Here is a 22,223-nt window from a genome sequence, read left to right on the forward strand (position 1 = left end):
GCCTCCCTTCATCTCGCCTCCTCCTCTTCCTCCTCTCTCCATTCTTCAGAGGGGCATAACCTTCACTAATCCGCCACCCGGCGCTGGTCCCGTCCCTCGTTCGCTCTTCTCGTTCGTGCACAAGAAGAATACCGGCTCCTCTTCCCTCTGTTTTTCTTCCTCATTCTGTTTTTGCTGCTGCGGGGTGAACAGCAGGTCAGCCCTATTAGCCTTTTTTTCACTGTTAGCGGCCCGCTAAACAGGACAAGCTTTTATTTCATTCACAAAAAGAGACGCACAAATAAACCAGGCAGGCACAAGCTGTACTCCGACAAGCTAACTCGGCCCTCTCTTTTGTGCTGTTTTTACTCAGATTACACACTGACCTTTTATCTTTCCCCCTTCCTGTTTTTTTTCCCTGACTGCTTTATGTCTTTTGCAGTTTCTTTCTTTCTTTGCATTTAATAAGACAGAAACAGAGTTAAACCAAAGGATCATGGTACGATAATAATCAGCTCTTATCCTCTGGGTTTTGTCTAGTAAAAACATAGAGTGTATAAAAAGAGCAACATGAAAAGTTAAACCAATGTGCAGTACCACCGAGGGCCACTAGGTGCTGCTTGAAAAGTAGATTTTTAATCCTCCAACGTATTTAAACCATGTCCAGCTGAGCAACTGTCTGACTTGTTGGATGTGTGTGATACGGATGCTACAAAAATATTAATTTGTTCAAAATTGTCATTCAGTTCTTCACTCCCATTGGTCCAGAGGTGCAGCTCAGCGATCCTGCCTCAAGTGGACATTTGAGGAACTGCAGCTTTCAGCTTACTTTTCAGGTTGGGACTTGATGATTGGCTGCCCCTCGTAAGCAGGTGGGTGGGGCTTCTGAGTGAAGGGATCACTTCTACACAGAGGTGTAGATTTTAATTTAGTGATTAAAGCAATAAAATCATAAGTGCAGTTTTATGTCTTTTGCAGTTTTTTCTTTCTTTGCGTCTGTAAAACCCTTTCATTCAGATTTTATCTAAATAGTACAAATAAGTTTGGCTTTAAATTTGTCACTAGAATCAGATGTACACATTTAATCGGGTTGTTACAACAAGCAAAAGAGAATCAGTCCGCTTCTCTTCAGAAGTCATAATCAACTCTCCAACTGGCATCCGGAAATGTTAAAGACTATTTATTTAAACATTCAGAACTTGTTGAACTTTTACCTAGTGTCTGATTTTTCGTTTTTAATTAATTTAATCAGACATTTCCAACACAAACTGATGCAGAAAAAACTCAAAATAGTCTTAGCCAGCGTCAAACGTGCACCAACTTCATTATTTGAAACCTTTGGTCATGTTCTTTGATGGGTTTTTCGCTTTTATAGTGAAAAGACCTCAGAAAGAAGAGATCAAGGCTGGACCAAGGAAACGACAGGGAATGGCCTGAGGGCCAACCTGCACCTGCATGAACCTTTCAGCAGGTGAGTCACCTGAGCTAGAGGTGCCGTTTGATATGTATATGAAACAGTGGAACAGGAAGTATAAGACAGGAAATAAAGAAAAGCACAGTTAGTTTGTGCTCCTTTAAAAAAAAAACTGAGTAGATCTTAGGTCTCAAAGAAGGGTCGCCTCTCATATCCAATCAGGCTTGAAGTGCCACTTTCTAGCCCCGCCCCTTATCCAACTGAGGTCATTTCTGTCTCCAGAAAAGCGGAAATGTTCAACTTTTACAAAAATTATTTAAAATGATTTGTAATCATTTAACATCCAACGTCTGCAAAATAATGGAGAGAATGATAAATGAAAGATTAGTGTTCTATGTAGAAAAGAAAGGATATTTGGCTCAGTATCAGAGTGGTTTCAGAAGAGGGAGGGGCACAATGGATCCAGCTTTATGTTTAAAACATGAGATATTAAGGCACAAGTAAGGAGAGTGTGCTGGCGGTCTTTTTTGATATAGAGAAAGTGTATGATATATGATATGATATGATGTGGAGGGAAGGTCTATTAATAAAAATGAGGGAAATGGGTATAAATGGTCGAATGTTCAGATGGATTAAGGATTTTTTGGAAGGCCGAGGAATAATAGTGAGGATTGGGAGGAATTATTCGGAGAGTTTGCCAATAGAAAATGGAACGTGAGAAGGAAGCATAGTTAGCCCGTTATTGTTTCCACTGCTGATTAATGATGCGTTTAAGAACATAGAGGGTGGGATGGGGTTTTCACTTTTTGCAGACGATGGGGCGATGTGGGCACGAGGACGACGGTTAGACTTTTTGGTAAAGAAAGTACAGGCGGCAATCACAGAAATAGAACATGGTCATATAAACGGGGTTTTAAATTCTCAGCTGATAAGAATAAATAATGGTTTTTACAAGAAAAAGAGTTGGTGTTGACATCAGGGTCAGGTTATATGGACAAGCATTAGAAAGGGTAAAACAATTTAAGTTTTGGGGTTGTGGTTTGATGAAAGGGTGACATGGACTGTACATATTCAGAAAATAATAGACAAATGCAAGAAAGTGTTGAATATAATGAGGTGCTTAGTGGGAACTGACTGGGGGGCTGATAGGAAATCTTTAAAAGCTTTATATACTGGGTTAATTAGGTCAGTATTGGATTATGGGTGTGTAGTATATAATTCTGCTGCCAGAACAAGTCTTCGTAAGTTGGATAGTATCTAATATCAGGCACTAAGACTTTGCTCAGGCGCATTCAAAACAACATCTGCAGCAGCACTACAGGTTGAAATGGGGGAAATGCCATTACAACTAAGAAGAGAGCAACTGACATTGAATTACTGGGCAAGTTTACAAGGACATGGTCAGGAACATCCGACAAAAACTGTTTTCCAACCGTGCTGGGAAAAAGAGAAAACGCAATTGAAAAGCTTTGGGTGGACAGTGGGACAGAAAGCAATTTAATATCAAGGTAGGGAGTGTGAAATGGCTTCAGTATTGTTAGCAGTCCAGTGGATTGAAGAAACAAAACCACTAAGATCTGTGATATGTTCAGACTCGAGCTCGTCACTGGCCAGTCTGCAAGACTGTCACTCAGACTGCAGACTGACATTCTGATAGAGATCCAGCAAACATTGTTCAGACTTGTTATGATGGGGCTTATGGTCACATTCTTATGGGTACCAGCGCATCATGGAGTTGTAGGAAATGAAACAGATAGGACAGCAAAAGTCGCAACAAGGAGACCGATGGTAGGTATGGATATTAGTGTGAGTAGGACGGAGATCAAGAGTAGAATACGATACAAAATGAAGGAAAGGTGGTGAAAGCAATGGGAGGAGGAGAGGAAAGGGCGATGGTTTTATAAAATCCAAAGGAAGGTGGGGGGAAATGAGAAGTACAGGAAGAACCAGGAGAGAGGAGACGATTATATCTCGACTGAGATTCGGACACACTGGTTTAAATAGCACATTGTTTTAATAGGTAAACACTGTACAGGGGAGTGTGGCTGCAGCAGGGAACAGGAAACAATAGAACATGTTTTATTGACTTGTCAGAGGTTTGATATTGAAAGGAGACAACTGATCAAAAAGCTGGACGATATGGACGTGAAGTTGGCCTTGATTGATTTGTTTCGCACCACCTCTGTAAGTGAAAGTTATCGGGCTGTATTTTGGTTTTTAAGGCAGACCCATTTGTTCGAGAGGCTTTAAAACATTTTTTTTGTCATGTTGGTCCAACTCCACACCAGTTGGTGGCGGTAATGCACCATTTTGCTGTTTGCCAGCCGCCAGTAAACCCTATACAGAAGAAGAATTTGTAATAATGGCAGCTTGACTTCTGGAGTGCATCTCTTAATGTTTGGGTAAGTCGTGTTTTGCTTCTTTTGCTTTTTTCCAGGTGCTTCCTGTAGACAGGCAGGTAATTAGCATGAGGCTAGCTGTGAGGAGGCCCTGCCAGGAGGTCTCCATTTCCAGCTTTTAGGGGATTGCTTTGATGGCATTGTCTAAGAGGCGGATCTCTGTGACCTGGAAGGGAAAGTTGGAGGTGGCTGAGGATCCTCCAGCGTGCACGCAGGCCTGGCAGGTAGATTGATTTGCTGAACAAGTAGCTGCTTACATTACTCATTTAGCATTAACTTAGCTTTGATAACCAGTGTTAGCTTAACCCTCTGATTAACTTGTGGTTCACTTCAACCACCCTGTGATTTTTAGTTGCCTGATCACCTGTCCAGGTGTTTTTTCGGTGCCAGAATTTGCTTGTGTCTGATCCCAGCTGTGGTCAGAGCAGCTGATCTTACCTTTTAAACTTCATCTGTAGTTGTGAATTACTGTTTCTTATGAAACAGCTGATTCTCCCCCCCCCCCCCCCCCCCCACACACACACACACACACACACACACACCTTTTTGTTTGTTTGAGGTCTGACTGGATCTTTTTACTGTGTTTATTTTTATGCTAAGGTTTAATGGAGGTTTCTCATCTTCACCTGGTTTGTAGAATAGAAGAAGAGTCCTGGGATAGGATTTCCCCTCTGCAACAAAACAAGGCTTCATCACTGTAAGTACCTGCATTAAATATTTTGTCTGCAGTACCTTCACATGTATGCTGCTCAAAGAGCTTCATACAACCAAAGGAAGGAGATCGAGCACACAAGTTGTGAACTGAGCTCCTCTGAGGGGAGTCTGGACTCTCTCGTCCCTCCTTAGAACCACCTAAGTTTATGAGGTGGGTTAGGTACTAGAGCAGGGCGATATGACCAAAAATATTTATCACGATATATATTTGAAAATTTGTGATAACGATATAACTGACGATATAATTGACACTAGACAAAATACTTTACAACTCCTCAACTTTATTAGTGCAAAAAACCCATCAATGTATTTCCACTGAAACAAGCAGCTGTTTTTTATCTGCATTAAAGTTATATAAACTTTAACAGTGCAAATTCCTCACTGACAGTTTAACCAAAAGGCATTTCCAGTGGAAACTGGCCGACACATCCTCAGCATAACCAAGTATAATATCCACAGAACTTAAAAAGAGGTTAAACACACACAATACGGTAATATTATGTTGAAGTACAGTACGTATCACTCCGCGAGGCTCCGCCCACGATAGCTGTAACGCTCCGACAATCCATCAAGCGGTGCGGCTTCGTAGCTTAGCAAAGTCGTACTGAAACATCTGACAGATTTTCGAGCACCGTGCACATAAAATCGTCTCGAGGTCAGTAAACACAACCAGAGTTGTGTTTACTGACCAGGCGCACGGGATTATAAGGGGCTCTGTCGACTGTCAGAAAAATCAAAGGATTGATTTTAAGTGCGCCGTATTTTCCAAACAACACGGTAATAACGGCGGCCCGCTAGCATGCTCTACCAAAAATTGTGCTTTGTTGTGTATCTGACGGACGAAAGCTAAACCAGTTCCACCAGTGAAGCTGCAGCATTTTTACAAACCAGTTCTGGTTCATCGTTTCATTCAACGATCCACTTTCGCTCTTCTCATTCTGCGTCGCTGCCATGTGCGTATGTAAACAAAGGCACTGCGCATGCGCGTTTTACCCATATTCTATCGCCATATTTCATTTTCCTATCGTTGCCCAAAATTACACCGGTATTACCGTGAACGGTATGATATGGCCCAGCCCTATTAGGTACCATCTCCTAAATTGCCCACAGGTGTGAATGTGAATGGTTGATTGTAACTATGTTAAACAGTAACCAATGAAGTGTAAGTTTACTCTACTAATGCAGATGAGGAGCTCTGGTGCGTGAGGGAGTCACCTGTTTGGCAGATTCAGTTGTTCATTTGCACAACTAGATGTTTAAACGTTGCTGCTGTTTCCAGCCCACATCAGAAATACGAGCAGGTTAGACAGATTCTAATTTTACTGGATCTATGATTTTACATCACGCCACCACTACTGTGACTGCAGACCCACAGATCGCAGTCCTGCAGAACTTTGATGGGGACAATAACATTAAACACCATCCAAATGCCTGTGATGAGTTTTTAGGGACATCTGTGAACTGAAGCTGCAGAAATAAACCCCAAACTAGCAATGCACAAGTTTAACCAGTGGGAGAAAACAAAGATTGCTCTCTCAACAACAATCTGTGTAACTACAGTCCAAAGAGAGAGCTTACATAACCCGACCACCTCAGACAGTTTGAGAACAAAACGAGGTGTATTATGGGACGGTGAAGACATGATGAGGTCAACTGGACAAGAATCTCATCAGTGCAGATCCAATTTAGGCGCTCAGATGGTGGATGGTGACCTTACAGCAGCGGGGTTATGGCTGGAGAGCTTCCAGTTCAGACTTCCACCCCTCCTGTTAGTCTTTGAGGGAAACCAGAACGCTGGGCCGCTTTACTGCTTTATTACTGGTAGACTTGCTCTGCAGGGCCACCACATTTTATATAATTTGGTGAATTATTCTTATTAATTATAATTATCGTCATTCTCTTCTTCTCACGGTTTTTTATCAGCACCATTCATGTGCGTTATGTATTCAGCATGTCTTAAAGCTGTAAGCACAGAGGGATGCTGTATAGTTTAATTTTTGCTTGATGCAATGTGCATAAAGTTAAAAGATTAAAACTAATTAGGGCTGCCACAAATTATTATTTTGATAGTCGACTAGTCACTGATTATTTTTGCGATTAGCCGACTAATCAGATCATCATCCATTGGACGTTAAACGTACAGCTTATTGCAGCATCTGCTCTTATATAACTATCATTAGCTTACAGCTTTAAGTGTTTAAGGTCTGTGCTAACTAAAAATAAAGATAAGATGATAGTTTATTACATTTTAATGAAATCTGCAGATTGTTTCGGTGAAGTTTAATAAACTCCTTGCTATCTAAAATATAACGGGACACCGGAGTAAATTCTCGAGCATCTCACACTTCTGATAATCAGCTGTCTGCTTGACGTTTATTCAGCTGTGTAAAAACTTTAATCTCAGCCAAACCGATTTACTCAGGAACAAATAAAATACTGAAAAAAGACAAACAATAACATTTTTAAGTTATCTAAGTGACTTATACAGTGGGGCAAAAAAGTATTTAGTCAGCCACCGATTGTGCAAGTTCCCCCACTTAAAATGATGACAGAGGTCAGTAATTTGCACCAGAGGTACACTTCAACTGTGAGAGACAGAATGTGAAAAAAAATCCATGAATTCACATGGTAGGATTTGTAAAGAATTTATTCGTAAATTAGGGTGGAAAATAAGTATTTTGGTCACCTCATGTCCAGGCCCGTCTGAAGTTTGCCAGAGAGCACATGGATGATACAGCAGAGGATTGGGAGAATGTCATGTGGTCAGATGAAACCAAAGTAGAACTTTTTGGTATAAACTCAACTCGTCGTGTTTGGAGGAAGAAGAATACTGAGTTGCATCCCAAGAACACCATACCTACTGTGAAGCATGGGGGTGGAAACATCATGCTATGGGGCTGTTTTTCTGCCAAGGGGACAGGACGACTGATCCGTGTTAAGGACAGAATGAATGGGGCCATGTATCGTGAGATTTTGAGCCAAAACCTCCTTCCATCAGTGAGAACTTTGAAGATGAAACGAGGCTGGGTCTTCCAACATGACAATGATCCAAAACACATCGCCCGGGCAACAAAGGAGTGGCTCCGTAAGAAGCATTTGAAAGTCCTGGAGTGGCCTAGCCAGTCTCCAGACCTCAACCCCATAGAAAATCTGTGGCGGGAGTTGAAAGTCCGTGTTGCTCGGCGACAGCCCCAAAACATCACTGCTCTCGAGAAGATCTGCATGGAGGAATGGGCCAAAATACCAGCTACTGTGTGTGCAAACCTGGTAAAGACCTATAGTAAACGTTTGACCTCTGTTATTGCCAACAAAGGTTATGTTACAAAGTATTGAGTTGTATTTTTATTATTGACCAAATACTTATTTTCCACCCTGATTTACGAATAAATTCTTTACAAATCCTACCATGTGAATTCATGGATTTTTTTTTTCACATTCTGTCTCTCACAGTTGAAGTGTACCTCTGGTGCAAATTACTGACCTCTGTCATCATTTTAGGTGGGGGAACTTGCACAATCGGTGGCTGACTAAATACTTTTTTGCCCCACTGTATATCATGTTTAACCTGAGTAGCGAAAGACGGCGGTGGGTTTGAAAACGATTTGCCGGGAGTCCGGTGTTCTCACGGCTCTAGTGAGCCTAGCCCCCGGCTCGCTATCAAGCTAGTGGGTAACAGACGTCTCCGAAAACGTCGGACCGCTTTTGAAAATATGTGGTGTCTTGATAAACTGAGCAGATATTTGAGGTTTACACAGCTACATTCTCGCCTGAAAATATGTTAAACGTTTATTTTGTGACCCAGAAAGAATAATAAGAGTAATATTAAAACTAACTAGCTGCCGCCATTGTTGGAAACTGAGCTGGGCTGCGCTATGAATTCTGGGACACAGCTTCTTCTTCTTCTTCGGGGTTTAACAGCAGCTGGCATTGTCACTACCCGATCCGTACCGGAAACCCGATCGGTACCCCGCATGCGCAAATCTTACGTCACTTCCTCTCTTTGCCAACATTGCGACATTCAATATATTTGAATGATACGGTTAGCGCCCAGTTAGCTCCTAGCATTTCCCAACAGCTCTGCCTCCTTTTCGACTACCGGGACATTTAAACAATGGATAATCCATATCCGCAACAAATTTTTGCTTTTCTCCTCAACAGAAAGCGTTCCCCGATTGAACAACAGCGCCGTAAAATAAGAAGAATGGCGCCTAATTACAGAGTTAATAATACAGACTTTATAATATGTCACGTGAAGATTCAGCAGCCAGATGAAGTGTTTACTGGCAATTGACAGTGATAGCGGACATCATCATCACTATTCCAGTCAATCCTCTCCACACAGACGAGCATAAACACACTCGACTATCACTAAATCAAATTTAACACACGTTTGTAATGACGCTAATTCAGTTTACAATAAGGTTCATTCGCTCAGTCAGCAGGTGGCGGTATCCTCGTACACTGGGGAGTACACTGCCATTAAACGAACAGAAGAAGAAGAAAACCCCTGCACATGCGCGGTACGGATTGGGTAGACCCGATCTGTCACTATCTTTTTATTTTTTTGTTTTTGTCTACATTATATTAAATGTTTCATTATCGGAAACATTTTAAGAGATACTTGTTATTCTTAACATCTTAACAGATACTCTGACCTGTAACTATCGTAAAACGCTTCGACCGGAAGTAGACACCTTTCGCGCATGCGGGGTACCGATCGGGTTTCCGGTACAGATCGGGTAGTGACAGGCATCCTTGTACATGCAGTGCTGCCATCTTCTGTTTCAGTCCGTTATTACACTCTTAAATCCTGCTACTTGTTCCTGCGTCTTTTGGGATCTTACAAAGCTTCAAACGACGCGTCGACTATTAAATTAGTCGTCGACGATTGTCGACTAATCGTGACAGCCTTAAAACTAATACAACAAGTTTTAAAAAGAGACTTTTCCATTTGATTCAGTTTTATATGATGCAGAAAAAGTAGAATTGGGCTAAAAGCTCTTTGGCTTTATTACGCATTCAGGTTGTGTATCGTGTTTTTAAAAAGTAACTAAGTAACTAATTATTTTGAAAATATGTAATCAGTAAAGTAACTGGATTACTTTCTTGGTGAAGTAATCAGTAACTAATTACTATTTTCAAGTAACCAACACTGGTTGTGCTGTCTTCGTATTAGCTTCACTGTAGCGCTGTACATGGTGCCCACTGTAAGCTAGCCCAGCATCACTAACCCTCATAAGTCTTCTTCTTCATGGACGTCAGGATATCAAACCTAACCCCCTAACAGCTGGAAGAACAGCCTGATGTACTGCTCAGTTTATTGGAGCTGAAATAATTTAGGCAGTTTTTTAACTCTCAGTGAGCCTCAGTGTTTGATTTTTGGGACTTGCAGCTCCAGATTCTCGTACTAACATTACTCCAGGGAAAACTTTCCTCCCGAACATCGTGCGTCGATTTCGCTCCCACGAACTGGCCTGCTTCTGCTTCTGCAGAGCTGTTTTGTGGTCCTCTCACGAGCGTCGCCCTCCTGCTGCTGCTGTTCCTGAACATTTTCCTCGTTGCAGATGGTTTCGGGCTCGTAACCCCGGCTCTCAGCTCACCATGGGTGTTCGGGCTAGCAGTGGATGTGAACTCTTGGGGAAACGCCGGGCATGATTAGGCCATGTTTTTCTGCTGTCATTAGAACACAGTGGAGATACTCAGCTTAATGGGGAGACACATCGGAGCTAATTGCCTCAATGAAGCCCTGTGACAGCTCGCTGGTGAGGAAGGGCACACACAAGGTCAATTGTCCTGCGCCTGAATGCTAAACTCATTTCTGATGTGTTATGATTGACCAAGTAGACATTAATGAACAAGGAAGGGTCATTATTTCAGGGTTCAGGGAGTACAGAAATCGCGGCCAAGCACAAGAAGCCCGTTTTCCGCCTCGTTGCTTCCAGCTCGCCGACCAAAATCATATCATTTCAACTTTCGTCATCCCAACGTCAGTCCTTGTCATTTGGAAAATGACCTGCGATAAAGTGATTCCCAGGGCTCTCCATCTGTCCCTCTAGTGAATCATCAGTAAATCACACGGTGGAATCAAAAGCCGAACAGTGAACTGCGACCTTTTGAGCACAGTGGCAGGTTGTACTGCCAGCTCCAACAGATGGCGGGCAGTGACGAAGAAAGGCCCTCTCAAAGACGCAAGCGCGTGCGGTGTTTACGTAAATACATAAGCACGTTACAGTTAACAAAAATCACATGAAATCCCATGATCCCCCCACGATTCCCCCAGAGAGGAACGGTGACCTGAAGCAGAACAACACGAGCGCAGAGCTCGACGTGACGCCGGTGTGGCTGTACGTACAGTACGCTCTCAATGAATTACTGACGGACTTTGGTCCATGTAGAGGGAGGAGGAAAGTTTAAGGACAGAAACATTACGTTCATTTTATTATTGAGCAGGCCACGATGGCGCTTCACTACTTGAACTTTGAACGTCATACATTTAATGTAGTTCAAAGCATCTTTGTAAAAGTTGATTTTCCTTCTCTTTGCTTATAATTCAAATGAAAAATAAATGGAAGAAAGACGTGTACATGAACAGACTGCGGCTCTGTCCTGACGCCGGATGATTTTAGCCGTAAACCTCGTCTTGCACTGAGAACCAGCCTGACTCACTTTATGGCAGCGACGGTCAGAGCTGACGGCTGAATGTGAGTCGAGCGATCCACAGACGACTCCGGGGCCCTGCAGCAACCTGCTGCTGAAACAGATGCAGTCAAACTTTGTCTCTTTGTGAAGTTGTTCACTTTGCCTAAATGATCCTTCCACTGCAACTGTTACATTTAAAAGGAAAAAACGTAATTTTATGTTATCTCTGTTTGATCTTTTGACGTCTACTCTGATCTCGGACCATCCGAGTATCAAAAAGTAATCGTGCACGTCCAGTAATTGGTCATATTTTTTATTTTCTTTCCCAATAAGCTGTTGACAGTACTTTGCTGTCCTGCTGCTCTGTTACAGCAAACATTTTGTTTGGTTGAGACATAATGTGATGAAAGAAACACATTCATGTCTCTGAGTATCCACATTTCTTCATCATCATCATCATCATCCCACCCTGACCTGCCAGGCTGAGCTCTAAATGTGAACTGAGGGGGGAGAAAATACTGTGATGTTTTTAATATCATTTTTCTTTTTCTTATGTTTAACTAAAGGTGAAATACTATCATATATGAAGTGAACATAAACACATTAGAATATAGAAACTTACAAGTTATGATTTAAAAAATCATGAAATGTACTGGAAACCATACAGATTCAGAAATCAGCTGTTCTAATAGTCATATTTGGATTCAGCACATTTTATCTGTGAAGCAGGCGACGTCGGTCTGATGCTTCCACAGATTCATTTCCTCTTTTGTTTTTGTTGACAGAAGGCAAGTTTAGAAAAGTTTGTAAAGTTATAAAAGTAATTATTTCACCGTTTTTTAGCTCACGTGGATGAAGGATGTCAGCTTTATATTTTTTCTCAGGCCATGTTAAAGACTAACAAAGGAATAAAGTAATGAGCAGTGTACTGGATTACTTCTGACAGGCCACTGTAATGCATTACTTTTGTTGAGTAGCAGCTTCAACGCTGTAATTCAGCAGTAACATCTGGACCTCTGGGTGTCACAGTTTAACACAGAGTAACATTAAGCACCTTTTTTTTCCTGGTTAAAGTTTTGAATAATAATAACAATAATAGTAATAATTTTATTTATAGGCACCTTTAAAGACCCTCAAGGTCAGAGTACAGTAGTGCAACCAAATAAAAACATAAGGTAAACGAGTATGAAAGTATAAAAGCTAAAGAAGGTCAAACTGGACTAAGACTGAGTCATGATGAAGGGGATGCATTTATGAACAGATGGGTTTGAAGATGTGATTTAAAAGTAGAGAGTTTGTGATCCGGAGGTCTGGTGGAAGTGGATTCCAAAGTCTCGGGCAGAACAACTAAAGGCTCTGAGTCCTGTGGTAGTCAGGCGAGCAGGTGGAACAGACAGAGGGGAAGCTGAAGAAGAGTGTACGAGGGGGTGAGTACGTAAGACGAGATCAGATATAAGTGCTTTGAGTGCGAGGCACGGTGCAGACGCTGTGATCCTGTTTCACGTTGCAGCAGCGTCGTTTCTAGGCTGCTGCGGGCGCCCTGCATTGGTTGTGACATGTTCCAGCAGTGCCATCATCACAGCCCTGTAACTGTAACTGTCCATACTGACGCAGAGCCACGCCCGAATTACTGCCGTCAACTGCATCAGTGCCCAAGTTTAAAGATGTGTTTGACACACTGCTCCATCCTGCAGAAGTTCACAGTATCTGTATCAGTACTGGCCCAGTGTTTGCTTGGTTTTGGATTGATACCAAGCTTTGCAGTCTCGCATATCGCTGCTGTGAATCTCTGAGCTCCGGCTCTAAGAGACAGACTCACCTCTGCTCACCTGTCTCCAACCCAATAACAGATGGGTCACGAGTTTGAGTCCCTGTTCCATCAGATGTCCAGACAAAAATGCACATAATGAACCAAAAACAAATATTTAAAGCTTTTTGCTGGTCCGTGTGGCACAGTAGCGTGACCTGCAGCAGGAACCAACATCTGCACATCACACAGGCCAAAACCTGTCGGCCTTTTTGTGCACCAAAGTATCTTTACTACTGTAAAGAGCAGCCCTACTGTACTGAAGATGAAAATAATCAGACTTAAGTTAAAATCCACTGAAACGAAACGTAAAGTCTTAGTAAATGTTTCAACCAAAACATCTGTTAAGGAGAAAAATGGATAAGAAGCTTTTATTGTCACATTGTCAGTCTTCTCATTCAGCGCAGCTCTTCCATAAAGAAACACAAGAATACTATAAATAACAAGAAAGAGCTGGGTGGAGGTGCAGAGACGTGGGAGGAGGATGGGGTGCGTGCCGTCATCCCAGACACACTGGAGACACTTTAACAAAGAAACAACACGCTAATGACCTCCGTCACACAAAAACACACCAGTCCTTCAGATCACATCACATCATGTTTCCCTGATACAGGAAAGCTCGCCGGAGCTGTTTTTACTCACATCCTTCAGTCCCGGCAAGGATACAAGAAAATCACAAACATCAGTGTGAAAAAATGATCATGAAGACAAAAATCATGGAAACAGCTGAAAAAGCTTCAACTAAAATCAAAGCAATAACATATTTATTCCAGAGTAATGCACCAAAACGTTTAAGACAGAATAACAAAACTGCAAACAACTGAGAGGAATGTGTTCGTCGTTAACCTACCGTGTCCTGAAATGTGGTGTTATTGATAACTGTGTTGATACTTTGATTCAACACAGTTATCAATAACTGTTAAATGAGTAAATCATCTTTTCACTGCCGCCATCCCCGCTGCTCATCGACCGATGAGTCATCAGTGTAGACACGAGCTTATAAAAGGGGCGGAGCTTGTAACCGTAACCCTCTTACTGTCCTCACTTGAGGGTCTGGAGGATCCCAGAGGTCTGATTGGTCAGTAGGTGGTGGGTTTGTGAATCAAAGCAATAATAATTTCAAGTGAGTTTTCATTTTATTGAAACACATTTATGGCTTTATTATTGAAATAAAAGCGTTTTCCAGTAAAAAGCACTGAATATTAAACTAAGCATCAGATCTGATAAATGGTTAAATGAGCACATGAGGTGTTTTAAGTTTTACTAATTTATCAAATTTACATTAAAAAAAAGTCTAATTTATTGAATTAAAGTTGCTTAAAAATAAACTCTCACACACACAAAGTTTTCCTTGTACTCTGAGCAGAGCATCACTCTGCACTTTGCTGTCTGTGCTGACAGCCGTCACTCCACCTGGACTCTACTGGCTTTCCTCATTTCTCTAATTTGTGCTTCCTGAGTGTGACCCGGAAATCCGAGTACGGCATGTCAGAGGACGTCTCAATTCCCAAAATGTGTGTGGGGGACAGAGACGGGAGGAGGAGGAGGGTGTTTGTGGAACAACAAATGCAAAAGTTTACCCTCATAGTAAGAATATTTTCCCAGCATGTACATGAATGAATCTGACGCTTTAAAAATAATTTTGCAGCACTTTTTAACCTGCATAACTTCATAAGTACAGCTGATTAAAAACCACAACCAATCAATTTTATACACTTAGAAAATCTGTAAATGTACGAACTGGGAAAACATTCACATCATGAAGGTCATGTTATTAAATATGTGATGCTCATATAAAGTCCAGATTAACTGGAAACAGTTTAATAAATTCAAAATGTGTCGGGAACTCAAAATATTCGAGTAAAAAGCTGTTTCTGTAATATTTAACACAACTTAATCTATATAAATACTCTGAGTATTCAAGTTCCTTTGTTACTGTTAATATTACGACTAATAATAATTGACTCTTAAAGGCAGTTATTAAGGTTTTTTAGGAATAATTTGGTAACTTAACAATATAAATGTATAAATTATGAATGTGTACTTTTATTATTACTGGTATAACAAATATCAGCATTTCACATCACAGTTCCCGATCATCTAAACAATCACAACAGCAAAAAGCATGGAACACAAATGAATTTCAGGTATTATTAATTATCATCAGAATGAGACATGAATATGAATTGTGATTGTCATTAAAGGCTATGAGGAGTTACAGTAAAGTAGGGAAATAAATATGCAAATTTGACTTAAGGGATGATTATTTTGTGCCATGCTGTTAGAGTAAAATATCTATATTTAATCGATTAATAGAAAAGTTTTGCAAAAATGACAGAAAAAAATCTGCCACAAAAACTAATAAAACTGGATGGAGGAGCAAAGAATTGGGGGGGGGCGGGGCAGAGTTTGGGTCCACGCTGCCCTTTTCCACCCTCGAACACCACTGGTGGCAGATTCAACTGCTGTAGCTGCTAGCCAATCACCTCTCGCCATTTGCCCTGTCACCCTGCATCATCATAGGGGTCAAAGGGCGCTGTGCCTCCCAATTAATGGGCCACGGAGCGCTTCAGTCAGCCCCTCCCCTCCCCAAACTCCCACAATTCAGCAGGAGGCAGAAATGAAGCAGAAGCATTTGGGGGTCGGATATTTTCCGGCTGCCCCCCCGCACACCTCCGTCCCTCCAGCTGCTCTGAGTTTGCGTCCGGCCGTGGGTCGCCATCACCCACAACCCATTTGCACCTGCGTAGAATACCTGCCGCGTTTTGCCGGGCGAAAAAGCGCGGGCGCACGTTGCAAGCTCCCCGTTCCCCCGGCGGTAACTGTTCACCCTTGTAATCAGATCATGCCCGCTGAAGGGTCAGGAACAAAGGCATGCAAATTCTAATTAAATGCGCAGCGTTGGAACAGGCCCCGTTTGATCGCTGAGCCCTTTCATGCCCCCTAATCGCTCCTGACAGCCCCTTCCAACAGATTCTGTGCCAAACTTCTCGATTCAACTGAGGGGGATTTTTGAACTTTGCTTTCTCCTGCAGCCTTGGCTCCGGGTCTGTCAAACAATCCAAATCAATGACCCAATTGACCACTGGTCCCCATGTTGATAACCTCAATGAGCTCTATGTTGCCATTCATTGAGTCAGAGGGCGAAATGCCGATAGCATTTTATGGTAATTAAACATTTGTTTGGCTCCTAGCTTTGAATACAAACACTGGAGGAGGGGTCCGGAAAGCACGGGCCGGCGCTGGGAGAAGGGGGTGGATGCAGGTGCACGGAAAGGACGGAGAGACGGGTACAACCGCGGCACTTTCCCACCAACATGGCCTGGCGCCACCGGCACACTCATTAGGTCATGACAATAAAGAAGTGGGCATTTTTTTTTGTTTTATTAAAAAACTCATTAATCCCACAACAAAGGGCACATACTTACCTCATTGGTGCCCCTGTTATCTGAATATGCCTTTATATAATGGAGTGTCTAATTGCAGCTCTGTGCGGTATTTGGTGTGAGAGGAGGGAAAGGGGAGCTAAAAACAATTGCCCTCTGGGGGCAAGCACTGACCTAATGGGAAACCGGCTCGAGCTTTAGTCTGTGACGCTGTTGGAGGCTCGAGGCTTTCCACAGGTGGGGCGCTCAGGGTGACGACCCCCGAAGCTTTTAAACATGTAAACCTTCGGCTGCGAGACCTGAACACGTCGACCCCTGCGGCACGGTGGCTGCAGGTGGCTCGGTTTGGTCCAACAATTCTCCTCGTCTTCGTCCTGAAGCGTCTCGGTGCCGACGGCTGGAGGTCGGCACCCCCGAGACTCCAACGGTGTGAATCTCAGTCACCTTTCTCACTCACTATGTATTAATAGACCTCTCTGCATTGAATCATATCTGTTATTAACCTCTGTCTCTCTTCCACAGCATGTCTTTATCCTGTCTTCCTTCTCTCACCCCAACCGGTCGCAGCAGATGGCCGCCCCTCCCTGAGCCTGGTTCTGCCGGAGGTTTCTTCCTGTTAAAAGGGAGTTTTTCCTTCCCACTGTCGCCAAAGTGCTTGCTCATAGGGGGTCATATGATTGTTGGGTTTTTCTCTGTATCTATGAAGCGCCTTGAGGCGACTTTTGTTGTGATTTGGCGCTATATAAATAAAATTGAATTGAATTGAATTGAATCTCGTTCTCTGGCATTCGCGACGCCTGTGATGTCCAGGGACTATTAGCGCGACGACTCTCCAGGCCGGATTTTTATTCTATAAAAGAATTCATTTAAATTTGAGATTTATTGAAGACAATCTATCCAACATGGTTAACCGATCTCTACTGGAAACCCTTCTAAAACTCTCCTGTTTCTTCCTTTCACAATAAAAGTCCTTCACACAAGAGTGTGTGACTGCTTTACGTCGAATGCGGCAAATTTACAAGAAAAAATTGGTAAATGTGCAACGTAGTGCACATCACTCCTTGTTGGCCGCCCCTCCCTGGGCCTGGTTCTGCTGGAGGGTTCTTCCTGTTAAAAGGGAGATTTTTCTTCCCACTGTTGCCAAAGCGTTTGCTCATACGGGGTCTCATGATTGTTGGGTTTTCTCTGTATTATTGTAGCGTCTTTATCTTACAATATAAAGCACCTGAGGCAACAGTTGTTGTGATTTGGGATTTAATTTAATTTTCCTTTTTTTGTACAAGTGTGTAAAAATTCGGTTTCTGGTCCATTACCTGATCAAACAGGTGTTTGTTTCTCACGCAGTGTTGATTCAGTCAGATTACATTTTAAATACCACATTTGACTGACAGCTTCGAGTGCGTGTAACTCTGAAAATATTTGTGGTATGAAGGTAAAATTTTGCATGGCTTCATTAAACATACTGAAGTTACTGTACAGTGAAAATCAGCTGATTCTGATGTGTTTCTTTAAAAATATGTGGATGTTTTCAAACTAATGACTTCATTTGTTTTGTGTGCTGATCACCTGACAGAAATAATCCTGCTGTTAACATAAGCCTCAGTGCCTCGGGTATAAATGGAAAATGTAACCTTTACATGACTTCCTCCCAGCTTTGTGTCACGCTCAGCGAATACATGTCAGTCACACTTTGACAGAGAGGATTTTAATTAATGCTGCGAATATTTGTGTAGGAGGACGCCGAGGTGTACGGCTCAGGGGGGGAACGGGGAAGCCAGTGCAGACGTGACTGAGCCTAATGCAAAACTTGTTTTCACGATAAAAGCCGGCGTGAAGAGAAGCGTGTACGGAAGATTAACGGCAACCTGCTCTGTAAAGGCAGCGAGCGGTCACATGGAAAGATATTAAGTGGAATAGGTGAACAGGAAGTTCGAGATCAGATTGTGTGTTTGTGTTATTAGATAATAGATCAGATGAAACTCTGTCAAAACAGGAAATTCATCATCAGGCAGCTGAGAATTTAAATCTGATGTTTGGCTTTCTTTCATCTCCCACGATAACACGTTTGCATCTCCACTGTCAATTTTCCAGCAGGCTGACATCAATATGGAGAGCCACACCCATATCTCTGTTCCTGATGGTGCCACAGCTACAGCCAGTTCCTCACATGTCCAACAAAAACTGTAGTTACTGGATGTGGAGGGTGATAAATGAGTCAAGTCATTTTCTTGTTCCGGGTGCTGGAAACTGGATCCAGGGATCCAGGAGGTGCTTCCCACTGTCACAAAGTGCTTCCTCATCAAACGGTTGTTGGATTGTTGGGGTTTCGCGCTAATATTGAACTATAAAGAACCTTGAAGCGACTGTATATTGTGATTTGGTGCTAAAGCTGAAGCAAATCCATGGAAATGACCCAAATGTAGGCGGTCGCATAACAAATAGCAGGTGTGGTATTGTATCACTTCCTGTGGTTCAGTGCATTCTGGTGTTCTGCTGCTAGTTGATCATCCCAGCTCTATTACTGCCCATCTTTTATGTTGCGACCTATTTCACACTGTAAGTTACACAACTTTTATCCAAGCACATAATCTTTGGCTCAGTGTTCAGTTATTGAACTCTTTTGGGTCTGTTTGCTGAACCTTTAGCTTAACTACTATCTATAGCGACCTGCAGCTACGTCACATGTTATTTACTCCTTGCTAATGCTAATGCTGCTAGCAACAAACAGACTTTTAGTTGGTGTAGAGGCACAGCTCTGCACCGCTGAAGGAAACCCTGCAGAGAGCCAGACCCCTGTAGCCGGTGTGGGTTAGAGTAGCTCCGCCCTGGTTAGCTGTCCCTCAGCTCACCCTCAACTCTGCATCACACCCACTGTGGGAAATACTCCGCTTATTGGAGATTCTGTACTTAGAAACATGACACAGGTGCACTTCAGCATTTAAAACTGCTGCCTCGGGAGAAATTTAGTAAAACTGTAATTCACGTCAACACCTGGTAACATTAACTGGAAGTCGAGAAAATGATGCTGAAACAATGTTGGACTCTGAGGTCTTCTCTTAAACCAAACTGCCATATTTTTCTGACCCTCGGTAATTCTTAATGTTTAATGTTAACCGAGATATTTCCAGTGACAGTAACATTAAAAATAAGATTTAAAAACCTGAACCTAAAGATGATCTGCTCCACCACAAACCCCACCAGCCTGCAAATCATCCTGCAAACTCTTACTGTCGGATTACTATGTCACAATATTAAACACATTGAACTATATAAATGAAATTGAACTAAATCTTAAAAAATTGTCTAATTTCCAGAAACCAAATCAGTAGATTAGCTGTTGTGACTTTTCCATGACCCGATTTAAAGTTTGGCATCAACTGTTTGGGAATTAAAGCCATTTTATACACAATTAGAAGCAAAAATAATTGGACGATTAACCACGAGCAGTTTTTGAAGCATGTTTTATGAATTTCAGAGGGAAACAGTTGTAGGAGATGAAAATGAAGAAGCAGGAGGTGGAGGTGCAGACTGTCGGTCAACACGGCGTTTCCTCTCCTCTGGGACGTCTGGATGACTGAATCACTCATCTCTCCTCCCGCACCCTTTCATCTGTCCTGCACTCATCACTCCGTCACCACAGCCTGTTTGGTTTCCCTCCACATTAACCTCTGCAGAGCCGCTGTTCTTACAACCGTTACAACCAGCCGGCTGTCATGCTCAGTGCAGACAGCAGGGTTGTTGTTTTTGTCGTTATGTTAAAAGGAGAAACTCCACAAGCCTCCAAACATTATTTAAAATGAAGAAGATGTCGCAGCTCATTTATGTAACATTTGAATCTGTGTTTTTGCCTCTTGCTCTTTAAACTCTCCTCCATTCTCCTCTTCGGCTGTGACCTCGGCCTCCCTGCCTCCTGCTGTGGCATCCCAGAGGCCCTCCTTCCCCTCCGGCCCCACCTCCACAGGAAAACCCGCAGACTGCCGCCAAATGTCTCCGCACATTGATTCTAACCCCTCGCTCCGATGCGGCAAGAGGCCCCTCGCAGCATCGTTCGCCGCAGGCTTCGGAAATACCTGAAATCCCTGAGAGCGCGCGCCGCTCCTCTTCCCCACTTTGACCCGAGTTCACCTCCCGTGACCTCCGCGCTCAAAATTACATTTGTAACTCTGATTTTACAAACAGAGGCTTTTTTTTTCCAGCTAAAAACAAAAAGTTTATTAAATTTTTCAAATTCCCGTTTCCAGGCGTTGGACTTCATGGAAACGAGTTATTGTGTGATGCATTAGGATGATTGACAGGCTGGAAAGATAAAACGATGTTGATTGTGTAGGAGTCGTAAACTCAGCTGACGGATGTTGTCAGCATATCTACTTTATCTCTCTTCTTAGGCCTCACCTGACAGGTTTGAAAAGCCGAGCCGTCTTTGTCTCCATTATACTCACATTTTGATCACAAGGTTCAAACATCTCAATTTATTGATTCATGACGTTCACAGTAGGAAAAAACCCTCATGAAGTCTGACCGGTTGCCCATGAGGAGCACGCTGGAGGTCGTTTGCTGGCAGGGCTCCTCCTCATGTAAAGGAGCAGATACTGGACCTGCTGCAGTTCCTGCTGTTTAATGGCTGTCTCCTGGCTTCTCCTCCACACTCGTGACACTGTGCTGGCAGACAAGGCAAACCTTCTGGTGACGGCACGCGTGGATGTGCCGTCCTGGAGAAGCTCGTCTAATGCTAACTGAAGCAAAACCAGCGAGAGGTCAGGAGATGATGGTCTGACCACTGCCTGCCAAGCCATTTCTTTTTAGGCTCATCTTGTTGCCTCTCCAGGTGCCCTGCTGTTTTCCCTGCTGTCACTTTTTACCTGCACAGGTGCAAATACATGGTTCCTGCTTCCTGGAAGTTTAACTGAAGCTCTGCTGTTCTGTGACGAGTTTCATCAGGTTTGGGGAGTCGGTTTGAATTTACTGGTGATGTCAGTCAGTCGGAGTCGTGTCATGTTTGTGTCGGCTATGAGGAAGACCTAGTTCAGTTTCTTTTGGTTCCGTCTTCTGTTTTTGTCTTTGTTTAAATGCAGAGTAAATGTTGACTTATTGACTTGAATGATGACGTGGACACAGAACAGTTTCCTCTCTGGGGATTTTTGTTACGTTAAAAACGGCCTCATTTTTATAGTGAGCGTGGAGCAGAAAGCTGGAAGTGTAGATGTAAATCCAGAGTGGGTTTAGATGCGTGGAGGCTGCGGAGAACTACAGACGTGTCAGAGTAAACTGGTCCTCAGGCGCCATCTGGTGGTCTGAGCAGCACACAAAGAAATCATGCAGAAGAAGTAAAAAGTAAGTACAATTGTATTTATATAGCACCTTTCTAGATAAAAAGATCACAAAGTGCAGTAGTAAAAATCATCTGCGGACATGCATATGTTATGATTCAGTGTTGTGGTTGTTTGTGACTCCTCCCACCAGAGGATTGCTCTGGGTTTTCCCTCTTTTCTCTCTCAGGCACAGACACCTGGGTGTGGCTTACTGGAGTCCAGTGCCTGCTGAGTCCGTGGGTGGAATTCACTCCTGCTCCATGATTGGGTAATTAGTTGATCACCTTTCACGGTTGGTGCGTGAGTGGGGCCAATTTCTTGTTGCACCCCTAGAACGTCACACATATTTATCATACGTATCACCTTGTTAAGCTCAACTGTAAAATTTGAAGTTATAACTAACAGACTCTATAATAATAACTTGCATCATCTTAAACACTAGAGGATGACGAGGCGTCATATCAGTTACCTAACAAATAAACGGGGCTTGTTAGGGGTGATAACTCCCCCATCCTGGCTCTGCCTTGCTGTAGCATGTGTGTTGCACCTCATCAATCTGTAAGCATGGGAGCAGTC

At 42.8% G+C, this 22,223-nt stretch overlaps 1 long non-coding RNA gene across 2 annotated transcripts; it reads left to right on the forward strand.

Annotated features, from left to right (window-relative positions):
• Positions 1-55: 55 nt before the first annotated feature.
• LOC309720861 lies at positions 56-20,463 on the forward strand. 2 transcript variants are annotated; one of them, XR_014280581.1, is made up of 7 exons: positions 56-195; positions 726-851; positions 1,355-1,450; positions 3,831-4,016; positions 4,393-4,489; positions 18,430-18,606; positions 19,814-20,463. It is a non-coding gene; the product is annotated as an uncharacterized lncRNA (long non-coding RNA). The 2 variants fall into 2 exon arrangements; XR_014280582.1 differs by having other exon boundaries at positions 4,430-4,489.
• Positions 20,464-22,223: the final 1,760 nt, after the last annotated feature.

Source organism: Aulonocara stuartgranti (assembly GCF_965226115.1).
Source record: "Aulonocara stuartgranti genome assembly, chromosome: 13".
Taxonomy (NCBI): Eukaryota; Metazoa; Chordata; class Actinopteri; order Cichliformes; family Cichlidae; genus Aulonocara; species Aulonocara stuartgranti.